This window comes from Aotus nancymaae, unplaced genomic scaffold (assembly GCF_030222135.1).
Source record: "Aotus nancymaae isolate 86718 unplaced genomic scaffold, 86718_ANA_hifiasm-v0.15.2.pri h1tg000076l, whole genome shotgun sequence".
NCBI lineage: Eukaryota > Metazoa > Chordata > Mammalia > Primates > Aotidae > Aotus > Aotus nancymaae.
In genome coordinates this window covers 21,790,967-21,803,261 of record NW_026988491.1, presented here as the reverse complement: position 1 = coordinate 21,803,261, position 12,295 = coordinate 21,790,967, and positions in this window count along the sequence as shown.

Genomic DNA, 12,295 nt, shown 5'->3' with positions numbered 1-12,295 from the left:
GCACACATGAAAAGCTGCTCAACATTGTGGGTCATTAGAGAAAAACAAATTAAAGCCATGATAAGCTAATACCACACCCACCAAAATCACGAAAACTAAGACTGAAACTGAAACTTAAACCAGCGAGAAAAATAAAACCTGCAACAGAGAGCAGCAGTTAGGACGCAGAGGAAGAAGCTGATCTCCCACGCGTGGCTGCGGGAAAGCAGATGGCGTGGTCATGAGGGAAAGGAACTGGCAGTTTCTTATAAAGCCCCACGTACACTTGCCAAAGGACTCAGAAATCCCATTCCCTTGGTATCGGAAGAAATGAACTTGCAGTTGCACAAAAATGTGATCAAGGTCTTTATAGCACCCCCAAACTGAGAACAACCCAAATGCTCTTCAATGGATGACCAGGTAAAGACACAAAGGCCATTTCTTTGACCTCCTCAAGACTCTCAGGAACCTACAGCAAGCTTCAAAAGCCACCTCACTTAAGTCAGCTACCCTCCATGCAATGGAATAGTCCCAGTCATTAAAAATGTTAGGCTCTTGAGTCACACAAATGTGACTCTCAAATCCATTATGCTAAGTTCAAGATGCCTGACTCAAGAGGCTAGAGTCTGTGCCATTCAATGTGTCCGACACTTGAAAAAACACAGCTGTCGAGAGAGAGAACAGATCGTTCTGACCTGTGTGGGGAGGGAGTTGATCACAGACAGCATAAAGGAATCTGGGGGATGTCGCAACTCTTCTGCAAAGATATCTTTATTGCAATGTTTAAATGACTATACATCTGCCAGAACTCAGTTCTAGACAATAACGGTAGATTTTACCAGGTGAAAATTTTTAAAGACATTTTTAAAAGAAGGAAATAAATCCAACTTAGATACCTAAAGTGGACAAGATAGTGGAAGAAAAGAAATTGTTCTGTAATCTTGCGTAAAAATATACACGGAAATACAAAAAAAACCAAAAGGTTCCAGCAATTCATATCCAGCATTGAGGATCATTACCAAGTAGGATTTTACACAGGAATTCTAAAACAGTTCAACATCAGAAAATCTATTATTGTGATACACAAAAGTAACAGAATATAAAAGAACACATATCGTCACCTAAACAGATACAAAATGGCATTCGATAAAATTCAATACCCATTCAGGATAAAAATGCTTAGCAAAGAATAGAAAGTAACTTCTTTGATGTGATCAAGACTTTCAGAATCCTTCACCAAACTGTAGAAGCCATTTCATTAACGTTGGCAGCCAGGCGAGGAGGCTGCCGTTCACTGCTCCTTTCCTCTCTGTATTAGGTCTTTGACAAGCAGAAAAGGAAGGAAGGAAAACCAATGACATACAAATTTGGGGAAGGAAGAGCCAAAAGTCTTCATAACTTAGGAACCATATAATTTTCTTTTTTTATACATCACAGCTTTATGGAGACCTTCTGGAGATATAATTTACATTGTATACACAATTCCCTTTGGTAAAGTGAACAATTCAGTGGTTTTAGTATATTCACAGAGTTGTGCAACCGTCACCGCAATCAATCAAAGAACATTTTCATCATGGCGAGAAGGAAGCCAGCTCCCATGTGCCACCTCTCTGCATTCCTCCCTTCCACCTGCCACTGGCAGCAATTTACCTACTTTCTGTCTCCATGGATTTAGCTATTCTGGACATTTTATTTAAATGAAGTCATAGAACTCTTGGCCTTTTGTGTCTTATTTCTTCCACTTCGCATAATAAGATTCATCCGCTTGCGGCATATATCAATCCTTCATCCATTTGCATTAACAAATAAAATTCCACTGTGCGAGTGCAACACATTCTCTTTACTTTTGAGTTGTTCCTCCTTTTCTGGCTATTATGAATAATGACGTTATGAATGTTTGTGTACAAGTTGTTTTGTGAACATACGTTTTTGTGGCTTCTGGGAATATACTTGGGAGTACACTTCTGCTTCATGGAACAATTCTATGCTTATGTTCTGAGAAGCCGCATGATTGTTTTCCAAAGAAGCTGCTCCATTTTATAATCCTGCCAGCCATGTACAAGGGTTAGAATCCTTCCACATTGTATCCTGCTCCATTTTATAATCCTACCAGCACTGTACATGGGTTCTAATCCTTCCACATTGTCTCTGACACTTGTAATTATTTTTCCTACTACAGCCATCATCCTAGTGGGCTTGAAAAAGTAACTCATTGTGATTTTGATTTGCATTTATCTAATGGTTGCAGATGCTCAGCAGCTTTCTGTGTGCCGAATGACCATTTGCTTATCCTCTTGGGGAACAATGTCGATTATTATAGAATCCTTGTCCATTTTAATTGAGACATTGCCTTTTTATTACTGAGTTGCAAGAGTTCTTTATATATCCTAGATGCAAGTCCCTTATTTGATATGATTTACAAACATTAACTTCCATTCTATGTGTTGCCTTTTAGTTGTTTAATTTTCTTTTAACTTTCCTTTTCTTCTTTTCTTTTTGAGACAGGGTCTCACTCTGTTGCCCAGGCTGGAATGCAGTGGCGCAATCATTGCTCACTGCAGCTTTGAACTCTTGGGCTCAACTGACTTCCCACCTCAGTCTCTTGAGTAGCTAGGAATGCAAGTGTGCACTACCATGCCTGGCTAATTTTTAAATTTTTTGTAGAAACAGGATCTCACTATATTGTCCAGGCTGGTCTCAAACTCCTGGCGTCAAGTGATGCTCCTACCTCAGCCTCCCAAAGTGCTGGGAGTTAGCCACCACATCCAGATTCAATTTTCTTGATGGTGTCCTTTGGAGCACACAAGTTTGTAATTTTGATGATGGCCAATTAACCTATTTTTATTTTCTTGCTTTTTTTGATGTAATATCTAAGAAATAATTGCTTTAATGAATATCATAAAAATGTATGCCTATCTTTCACTAAGAGTTTTATAATTTTAGCTCTTACATGTAAGAGCTGGTTTTTGTATGTACTACATTTTGAATTAATTTTTGTATATGTTGTGAGGTAGGGGGTCTAACTTCATTCTTTTGCATGTGGATACCCAATTGTCTCAGCACCACCTGTTGAAAACCACTATTCTTTCTTCCACTGAATTGTCTTGGCATCCTCTTCAGAAATCAATCAACCATAACTATACGGGTTTTTATCTGGACTCTCAATTCTAACCTATTGATGCCTATCTGTCCTTATGCTAGTACCACCCTGTCTGAATTATAGTAACTTTGCACTAAGTTTTGAAATTGGAAGGTGTGAGTTTTTCAACCTTGTCCTTCTCTTTGTTTTTCTGAGACAGGATCTCACTCTGTTGCATGGTGTGATCACAGCTCACTGCAGCCTCAACCTCCAGAGCTTAAGTGATCCTCCCACCTCAGCCTCACAGGTAGCTGGGGCCACAGGTATGTGCCACTATGCCTGGCTTTTTTTTTTTTTTTTGGCAATTCTGAGTTCCTTGATTTAGATACAGATTTCAGGATCAGCTTGTCTATAGCTGTAAGAAAGCCAGCTGGGATTATTACGGAGATCGTTTTGAATCTGCAGATCCATTTGTGGAGTGTAGACATCTTCACAATATTAATGCTTCCTGACCATGAACACAGATGTCTTTCCAGTTATTTAGATCTATAATTATTCAACATGTTTTGTAATTTTCATAGTATGCTTTGCGCTTATTTTGTTAAAATTGTTTCTGAGTATTTTATTCTTTTTCATGGTATTTTTAATGAAATTATTTTTCATAGTTTCCTTTTTGGATTGTTATTTACAAACATACATAAATAAAATTGATTTTGCTTCTTATAAACTTGGCAAACACACTTATTAGGTTAACAGTGTTTTGGTTAAACCTTAGGGTTTTTTGTGTACGAGATTGAGGCATCTGCAAATTAGATAGTTTTAATTTTTCACTTACAGTCTAGATGCCATTTATTTATTTATGACTAACTGCCCTGGAAAGAACTTCCAGTACAATGCTGAATGGAAGCAGCAAGAGCAGACATCCTTGTCTTGTTTCTGAACTGAGGAGAAAAGCATTTTATCTTTCACCATTATGGTGTCAGCAATGGGTTTTCTCATAGATGCTTTTTAACAGGCTGAAGAATTGACCTTCTAATCCTTCTTTGTTGATTAAAGGAACCCATAATAGCCAAAATAATCTTGAAAAAGCAACAGAGTTGGAGGTCTCACACTTTCTAATTTTAAAAATTAACCACAAAGCACAGTAATCAAGACAGTGTGATACTGGCATAAGCATGAATGTGTAGGTCAAAGGCATAGAATGGAAAGTCCAGACATAAACACTCAGATTTTGATTGATTACTGAAATGATTCCAAGAAAAATCAATGGGGAAAATAAGATTTTCAGCAATGGTACTGTGAGACTTGGTATCTACATGCAAAACAATGGTGTTAGACTTCCTGCACACCAAAATCAACTCAGAATGGATCGAAGATCTAGGTGTAAGAGCTGAAACTATAAAACTCTTAGAAGAAAACACAGAATTAAATAATTATGATTTTTGTTACCTAATAGTGTTTTAAATATTGCATCAAGATCACAAGCAACAAAAAGTTAGATAAACTATATCAAATTTTAAAACTTTTTACTTCAAACAATACCATTAAGAAAGTGAAAAGACAACCTATCAGATATTTACTAACCATCTATCTAATGAGGGACTTGTTCTAAAATATATAGAAAACACTTAGAACTCATAATAAAAAGGTAAATAACTGCATTTTTAAAATAAGAAAAAGATTTCCATAAACATTTCTCACAAAAATACATAGAAATGGCCAATTAGCACAAGAACAGATGCTCAACATTATTATATTGGGAAAACAGTCTGGTAGTTCTTCAAATGGTTAAACATATGACTCAGCAATATTACGTCTAAGAACATACAGAAGAGAAATGAAAACATATATTCCTGGCCGGGCACGGTGGCTCATATCTGTAATCCCAGCACTTCGAGAGTCCAAGGCGGGTGGAACACGAGGTCAAGAGATCGAGACCATCCTGGCCAACATGGTGAAACCCCATCTCTACTAAAAAAAAATACAAAAATTAGCTGGGTGTGGTGGTGCGCACCTGTAGTCCCAGCTACTCGGGAGGCTGAGGCAAGAGAATTGCTTGAACCCAGGAGGCAGAGGTTTCAGTGAGCTGAGATTGTGCCACTGCACTCCAGCCTGGTGCCTGGTAACAGAGCAAGACTCTGTCTCAAATACATATATATATATATATATATTCCCACAAAACTTGTACACTTGTACATATGGTCATATCATATCTAGGTATATACACAAGAAAAACGAAAACATATATTCCCACAAAAGCTTGAACAAAAATTTTAACAGCATTATTTATAAGAGTCAAAAAATGGAAGCAATCCATTATTCTAAATGCAAGGGAAAGGTCACACAGGACCATATAGCATATGATTCCATCTATATGAAATGACCAGAATAGGTAAATCTGCCATAGTAAAGAGTACACTAGTGACCGCTGGGGATGAGGGGAAGTTAGGGTGAATGGGGATTTACTACAAATGAGTATAGATTCCTTTCAGTAGGGACTAAAATGTTAAAAAAAAAAAACAAAACATAGATTATTGTATGATTGCACAAAGCTAAATACAGTAAAAAAAAATTGAATTTTACACATTAAATGAGTAAATTCTATGAAATGCGAATCATATCTGCTATGAATGGAATATTTGTGTTCCCCTAAAATTCATACACAGAAGTCCAAATCCCCAATGTGACGGTATTTGGAAATGGGACCTTTGGGAGGTAATTAGCTCATAAGGGTGGAGCCTTCATGAATGGGATTGGTGCCCCTCTAAGGAGACAAAGAGAGACATATTCCCTCTCTTCATCATATGAAGATACAAGAAGACAGCTGCCCGCAAACCAAGAAAAAGGCCATCACCATACACTGAATCTGCCAGCACCTTGACCTCGGCCTTCTGGCCTCCAGAAACTTTGAGCAATAAATGTTGGTTTTTAAGCCATTCCGTCTATGGCATTTTGTTATAGCAGCCAAAAACTAAACCAGTATCTTTAACGGCCATGTTTCAAAAGAGAGATTAGCAAGATTTGGGATAATTATAGTAAAAGAACATCATACAAATGTTGTAGAAAAAAGAATGGGTTCTTGTCACACAACCAGGAAAGATTAGCCTCATGGACACGTAGAAGGGTGAGGAGTGGAATTCATTGGGCAAAAAGGAAAAAATTCTCAGCAAAGTGAGAGGAATTCCTAACAGGCCCCCACGTCACAGATTGAATCCCAGGTTACCACACAAGAACAGGAAAGGCCAGGCTCCTCCCCTCTGCAGATGGCACAAACTTCCTGAGGCCCCACCCCGTCCTCCCAGTGTGCAGGTGGGCATTATTCAGAATCAGTCAGAACCAGGTGTGGTGGCTCACATCTGTAATCCCAGCACTTTGGGAGGCTGAGTGGGGTAAATCACTTGAGGTCAGGAGTTCGAGACAAGCCTGGCCAACATGCTGAAACCCCATCTCTACTAAACATACAAGAATTAGCCGGGCGTTGTGGCACACACCTGTAATCCCAGCTACTCAGGAAGCTGAGGCAGGAGAATCGTTTGAACACAGGAGGTGGAGGTCGCAGTGAGCCAAGATTGTACTACTGCACTGCAGCCTGGGTGACAGGCAAAAAAGAAAAAGGAGGGTAGGGAGGATCCGTCAGGAAAGGCTGTTTTATGCTTGAAGGCAGGGTTTCTCCGGGGACCCTTGGCTGCCTCCTGTCTCTATCACTAATAGTAGATAATATTCTTCAAAGGTTGCTAAGTCTCACAAGCAGTGCAAGGTTAGAGAAAGCCAGGTCTACGCACACGTGTGTCCTTCCACAATGTCAGTCAATACCACAAGCTATACATAATAGTACACTTAATCAATACATAAATGATATGGATTGAACATTCTACAAACCAAAAAGAAGGTAACATTTAACATCAAGAGAATAGAGATAGGAGAAAGGTTTAACAAACCAATCCAGGCAAGGAGACCAATGAAGCCAGAAAGAATCTCCTGGTCTGGACCAGGCAGTCCTTTGGTCCTGCAAGGAAGAGGCTTTGATGTGGCAGGGGCTTTGGTAACTGATGCTGGGTGAATGACAGCAAGACGGAGTCTGTTAAGACGGCAGTTTTGAGCCGTTTATGACCACAGAGTCCTCTGGTGAGGACTGATAGTGGAAGAGTGTGCTTGTTGATGTCCTTATCTGGCTGGATGCAGTCTTTTTTATTTAACTTTTTATTAAACAAATCATCTTGTCCTTGCTGGTAAAGTGTCTTATGAAATATAAAATAGAGTCCTTTTCTAAGATGGAGTTAGTTATGTCAAGGCTGCTCTGTGCAAATAAGACAGAGGCATTGCTCTACGTGCTCTAAAATTCTGTTTTCTTCTCCCTTCACAACAACCTTTTGAAGTAGCTACGATTATTTCTGTTTTATACAGAAGAACACTGAGTCTAAGTGCAGTACTTAAGTTTCAGAGCTAATAGGTGGAGGAGCTGGGGCATAAATCCAGACTGCCTGGCTTCAGAGCCTATGCCATTCACATACAAAATTCGAGTCCACTCCTGTATTCCAGTAACAACAACTGAGAAATGATAATGGAAGGAATGAGGGATGATGAATACACTTAGGGTAATAGCAAACACTCTAAGGAACCTAGGAATGCATCTAACAGCTTATATGCATGGCACATATGGAGCACAGACATGGGACTTTCAGTCAGCCCCAATATGGAAACAGCGTGGAAGTCACCCCCTCTCAGCAAACTGAAAATCAATGACTAGACTTAGATCCATCAAAGAACTGAGATCACAGAGCACCCAGCCTCTCTGAAGTTTGTAGAGAAAGGTGAGGACAATCATAGCCAAGACTGGTTTACCTGAGACTGAAACCACTGCAGCCTGTAAACAGCAGGGCCACTTTAATGCTAATTTGATGAATTACCAGAGCCTGAGTGTGGACCAGCTTGAGGTTATAAACTCCTGGGGCCCAGTCTTAGGGAGACTGCCACAGGTTCACGCATTTCATCTCCAGAAACCCCACCAGGTTCTTGCCATAAAGATCAGAGGAAAGCGTTTTAGAAAGGGGAGGGGAAAAGAATCATTTTGAAATATGACCAGAAAATTCTCCTTAACAAAGGCCCCGACTTCCAACAGTTTCCCTTGTCTGACCTGGAGGAAGAGTGACTGGCCTGCTCAAGCCCCTGTAGCTTTTCATGTCTCGTGTAAGGAGAGACAAAAAGAAGCCAAAAGTTCCTTTGCCATAAAGATCAGAGAAAGTGTTTTAGAAAGGGGAAAGCATTCAAGTGAGCCTGCCATTTACAGGCTGCAGTGGTTTTAAGTCTCAGGTCAACTAATCTTGGCTATGCTTCTCTGTCTTTACCTTTTGGACCGGCGTGGTGTCTCACACCTGTAATCCAGCACTTTGGGTTTCCAAGGCAGGTGGATCACGAGTTCAAGAGATTGAGACCGTCCCGGCCAATATGGTGAAACCCTGCTCTACTAAAATACAAAAATTAGCTGGGCGTGGTGGCGCACGCCTGTAGTCCCAGCTACTCGGGATGCTGAGGCAGGAGAATCGCTTGAACCCAAGAGGTGGAGTTTGTACTGAGCCGAGATCGCGCCACTACATACACTCCAGCCTGGCAACAGAGCGAGACTCCATTAAAAAAAAAATTACAGAATCTTTCCCTCCCCTTACCATCACATCAACGGGGTTCCAGGATAGTAACAGTGTATTACAACCCAGAGAGCTGTAAGCAAAGAGAGGAGGAAAAACAGGAAAACTAAAGCCCCTGGAATACGCAGCAACAGCAATTATTAAACAAAGTCTAACTCCTGGCCAGATTAATATAAAACCTCACACCAAAAGCCTAATTGCCTCAGTTTTTATTACCTGATACATCATGTCTGGCTGGTAACAAAAAATTAAAAGGCAAGATAAAAACACAGAACAAGACTCAGATATAACAAAGATTTGAAAATTATCAGAAGTGGAACTTAAAATATCTATGAGTCAAGTGTTAAGGGCTCTAACGGAAAAAGTAAATGACACGTAAATGTAACCAGAGATGAAAGCTTTAAAAGAATCAAAGGAAATGTGAGGTATCGAATGCACTATCATCAAAATGAGGACTACCCTTGAGGGCTCGTCGGTAAACCGGACACAGATGAGGAAAGAATCGCTGGGTTTACAGACACGTGAATTAAAATCTGCCAAACCCAAATAGAAAGAGGGAAAAAAAGAGTGAAGAGATGAGCAGAACATCCAAAAAGTGTGGGACAATTTCAAAATTGTAACTAACACATGTAACGAAAACACCCAAATGAAAAGAAACAAAGAAGCCAAAGAAATATTGGAAATAATAGTGGCTGAGGGTTTTCCAAAATTATTCACAAACACCAAACGACACATTCAGGAAGCTCAGAAAATGCCAAGCAGGATAAATGCCAACAAATATTGATATAACAATTTATATCATCTAGCTCAAAAATATTATGCTTGGTATAAACATCAAAAATATTTATACCTAAGCATATGATATTCAAACTACCAAAAAAGAAAAATCAACACAAAGAGAAAATTTGTGAAAGAAACCAGAGAGTAAATATACCTAACCTGTAGAAAAATATGAAGAATAATTACACTGGAGTTCTCACCAGAAACCATTGAAGCAGAGAATGAAATAAATATTTAAAGCAATGAAAGAATAAAACATTAACCTATAACTCTGCATAGTGAAGCTGTTCTTCAAAAATAAAGAGGAAATAAAGGCTTTCTCAGACAAACAGAAACTGAGGAAATCTGTTGCCAGTAGACCCACCTTGCAAGAAATATTAAAGAAGTTCTTCACCAAGAAGGAGAATTACATAGGCCATATATTTGGATCATTTAAAGAAAGAAAGAGCTGCAGAGAAGGATAAATGATGAAAGTAAAATAAAATCTGTATTTTTCTTAATCTTACCTGAGCTAAAAAACATAATTGTTTGAAATAATAATAGCAAAAATGTATTGGGTAATTATAGCATATGGATAACTGAAGTGAATGACAGCAATTTTTATAAGGAATGGGAGGAAGTAATTCAAACAATTCTGTTAAAATGTACTTGAACTACCCATGAAGTGATCTAGTGTAATTGAGAGTAGACATAGATCAGTTGCAAATGAGTATCACAAATTCATGGGAACCACCTCGAAAATTTCAAACAGAAGTATAATTGTCATACTAAAAAAGGGAATACGTTGAATGATATAAAATGCTCAGTTAAAACCAGAAAATGTAGAAAAAAGAGGGGGAGGGAAGAAACAAAGTACAAGTAAAAATAGAAAACAGTTTTAAAAAACATGGTAGATATTAATCCAACTATATCACTAATCACTTCAAATGTGAATTGTCTAAATATACTAATTAAAAGACAGACTTTCAGAGTGTAAAAAAAAATTATATGTTATTGACAAGAAGTGCACTTTAGGAAGACATTGATAGATTACAAATAAATGGGTGGAGAAGGATACCCCATTCTAACACTGATATGGCTTGGATCTGTGTCCCTGCCCAAATCTCATGTCAAATTGTAATCTGTAATGTTGGAGGTGGGGCCTGGTGGAGGTGGTTGGATCATGGGGGCAGTTTCCCCTGTTTTAACACCAGCCCCCTTGGTACTGCCATCACCATAGTGAGTTCTCATGAGGTCTGGTTGTTTAAAGGTGCGTAGCACCTCCCCCATCCCTCTCTTCCTCCTCCTCTGACCATGTGAAGTGCTGACTCCCTCTTTGCCTTCTGCCATAATTGTAAGCCTCCTGAGGCCTCCCTAGAAGCTGAGAAGATGCCAGCATCATGCTTCTTGTACCGCCTGTGAAACCACGAGCCAATTAAACCTCTTTTCTTTATAAACTACCCAGTCTCAGGTATTTCTGTATAGCAATACAAACACTAATCAAAAGAAAACTGCAGTAACTATATAATTTCAGACAAAGACAACTTGGAACATGGAAAATATCAAGGATATATAGGGACACTACATAGTGATAAAGAGATCAATTTTCTAAGGAGACATAACAATTCTTAACGTGTATGCACCTAACAACAAAGCTTCAAAATATGTGAAGCAAAAACTGATAAAACTTCAAGGAAAAATGGATGAATCCACTATTAGAGTTGGAAAATCCAATGCCCTTGTATCAGTAATGGACAGATCCAGCAGGCAGAAAATCAGTAAGAATACAGTTGAACTGAGAAGCATCATCAATCAACTGGATCTAAGTGGCATTTATACAATATGTCAACCAACAACAGCCAAATACGCACTCTACTTATACTCACATGAATTATTCACCAAGATAGACAACATATTGGGCCATAAAATACATCCCAAGAAATTTAAAAGAATAGAAATTGCCCAACTGTGGTGGTTCACACCTATAAATCCAGCAGTTTGGGAGGCCAAGCCAGGCAGATCGCTTGAGGTCAGGAGTTTGAGACCAGCCTGGGCAAAATGGTGAAACCCCCATCTCTACTAAAACAAAATAGAAAAATTAGCTGGGCATGATGGCACACACCTGTAGTCCAAGCTACTCCAGATTATGAGGTTGAAGGATTGTGTGAGCCTAGGAGGTAGAGGTTGCAGTGAGCCAAGATCACCCCACTGCATTCCAGCCTGGGCGATAGAGCAAGACCCTGTCTCAAAAAAAAAAAAAAAAAAATAGAAATCATATGACGTATATTCTCAGATCACAATGGAGTCAAACTAGAAATCAGTGGCACAGATCACAATGGAGTCAAACTAGAAAGCTGAAAAATCTCAAAATATTTGGAGATTAAGTAACTTAACACACTTCTATTTGTTAGGTGCATAAATGTCTTCTTTTGAAAAGTGTCTGTTCATACCTTTTGCCCACTTTTTGATGGGGTTGTTTTTTTCTTGTATATTTGTTTTGGTTCTTTGTAGATTCTGGATATTAACCCTTTGTCAAATGCTCATCATCACTGGTCATTAGAGAACTGCAAATCAAAACCACATTGAGATACCATCTCACACCAGTTAGAATGGTGATCCATTAAAAAATCTGCAGACAACAGATACTGGAGAGGATGTAGAGAAATAGGAACACTTTTACACTATTGGTGGGAGTGTATATTAGTTCAACCATTGTGGAAGACAGTGTGGCGATTCCTCAAGGATCTACAATTAGAAATTCCATTTGACCCAGCAATCCCATTACTGAGCATATACCCAAAGGATTACAAATCAATCTATTATAAAGACACATGCA